The sequence below is a fragment of the Giraffa tippelskirchi genome, chromosome 3 (assembly GCF_054371585.1).
Source record: "Giraffa tippelskirchi isolate mGirTip1 chromosome 3, T2T-mGirTip1v1.2.pri, whole genome shotgun sequence".
Classification (NCBI taxonomy): Eukaryota; Metazoa; Chordata; class Mammalia; order Artiodactyla; family Giraffidae; genus Giraffa; species Giraffa tippelskirchi.
Genome location: NC_137277.1, coordinates 133,526,080 through 133,528,338, shown reverse-complemented (window position 1 = coordinate 133,528,338; position 2,259 = coordinate 133,526,080). Strand labels below are relative to the sequence as shown.

The 2,259-nt window shown below is 45.4% G+C and overlaps 1 non-coding gene across 1 annotated transcript; it reads left to right on the top strand.

Moving 5' to 3' along the window:
- The first annotated feature begins 856 nt into the window (after positions 1 to 856).
- On the top strand, positions 857 to 929 carry TRNAQ-UUG (transfer RNA glutamine (anticodon UUG)). Its single transcript has one exon. It is a non-coding gene; the product is annotated as a tRNA-Gln (tRNA).
- The last annotated feature ends 1,330 nt before the right edge of the window (positions 930 to 2,259 follow it).

The window sequence follows — 2,259 nt, the reverse complement described above, 5'->3', positions numbered from 1 at the left end:
TCTCAGGGTCACACACTTTGCAAGCATACTCTCAGCTCTGATACTCCCAGCCTGCCTGGGGCTCAGTCCATTTGGTCCAGCCACATCCTAGCTACTGAGTCTTCCATGCTCATCTTCGAATCACTCCTCGGGTGAGATTTCTCAGCAGCATTGCTGTAGTTATACCCTTGACTCCTCCATATCTTGGTTCTGGCCCCCAAGTCCAGACTCTGGATGCTCTAGAGATTAGCCCCATGGAGCATCCATGGCCCTGAGAAACATTATACATCACCTACCCTGATAAGAAGCTCATTGTGCTGTTGAGGGGCAGAAGGGCAGGCAGGGGAACAGCATATCCACTGGTCCCCAACAGTGATCTCTACCAACTCCACAGATGACCGGACCTCCTGACTGCCCCCAGACTAACCCTTTTTTGACATGGGCTCTGAGACTGGAAAACTCAGAAACAGCATCTACCAACATCCCCATCACTGGAGAGGCTATGAAATGCTAAATATTCTTTACCTGAAAGGAATCCAACCTTCCTTTTTACAGCTCACCTATTAAAAGTGTTCCATGAAATTGACTTTAGATTCCCATCTCTTAGGCATTTATCTGCTTTACTTTTATTTCCACACAGACAGAAGATAAAATGTAGTGAAAGCACAAACTTGTGAAGAACAAAAAAGGACCGGTAAACCACTGCTTTGCACAAATTCCACCACTGCAGATGGAGTTTTAGGAGAAATCAATTGTCAGTCAGCCAAAACATGTAATAGGGAAGAATAAATCTTACTCCATATTAGATCTATTTCTTTTACTTTAACCTTTGTGTTCCATTGCTTTTGCTTCAAGTTAAGAATGTTGCCCAGGTAATTCCCTGGTGGTCCAGTGGTTAGGACACTACACTTTGACTGCCAAGGGCCCAGGTTCAATTCCTGGTTGGGGAACTCAGATCCCCCAAGCCATGTGGCATGGCCAAAAATAAAATAGACATTAAAAAAAAAAGAATCTTGCCTATAGCCTGAAATATACAGGATAGCCCATCTCAAGTCTCTGACCTTTACTTTTCCATTTATAGTTGGAGGTCTACAGCAGCATTGTAACATGACCTACCCGAGCAGCTATAAGAACAAAGGATTCCTGCACCAAGAAGTTTGCAATAACTAGCCACACCTCTCCCTGAGCCTGCCTTTAAAAGTGCTTTGCTGAAACCCTTCAAGGAGTTTGGGATTTTAGAGGTATGAGCTACCCGTTTTCCTCCCATGGCCCTGCAATGAATCTTTGCCTGCTCCAAACTCTGACATTTTGGGTTGTTTGGCCTCACTGTGTGTCAGGCACATGGACTGCATTAGGTAACAATTAGTATGAGTGACTTGGTTTATCTTCTCTGTAAAAAACTCTGTGAGGAAAAAGGAAATGAACAACAGGGAAAAGGAGGGAGAGACAGACCCACACTCACTTAAGGAAGTGGCCCCCCTGAACATCCAGGGGCTGACACCCAGCTCCAGAAGTTCCCCGTCTCCCCCATGCCCTTCACAGGATGCATTCAGTCCATGGGCAGATCCAACCAATGCCCTCCTCACATCCCCTCTCTCCACTCTCTCCATCCCCTGCAGCAGGGACCGAAGTCACCTCTTGCCTAGTGTTCCCTCTTGACCAACCTGCTTGCTTCCAATTTACACTCTAATAGCAGGAAAGTGACCTATTCAAAATACAAATCAGATAAATTCATACTTCCTGCTTTATACACTCTAAAAACTTCTTATCATTCCTGCCATCAAATCAAAGACTGGTGACTGGTATCTGCCTCCCTGTCTGATCCCATCTTCTTCTCTCCAGACTAATGAGCCTTCTTTCTTCCTCAGGGCCTTGCCACTTGCTCCTGCCTCTGTTGCAAACACTCTTGGCCAAATCCTCCTCACCCTTAAGTGGCAAGTCAAATGTCACTTCTTCATGGGTGACTTTTCAGACACCCATCTAGAAGAGTCAATTTCCTCGTCCTACTCCCTGACATGCTCATATCACCTCTTTATTTTCTGTTGAACTTCAGTGAGACAGGGAAATTGCATTATAGTCAGTCCTCTACATATGAATGAGCTCCATTCCAAGAGTGCATTCTTAAGTCCAATTTGTTCATAAGTTCAACAAAGTTCCCTCATAGCTCAGTTGGTAAAGAATCTGCCTGCAGTGCAGGAGACCTGTGTTCAATCCCTGAGTCGGGAAGATCCCGAGAAGGAAATGGCAACCCACTCCAGTATTCTTGCCTGGAAAATCCCA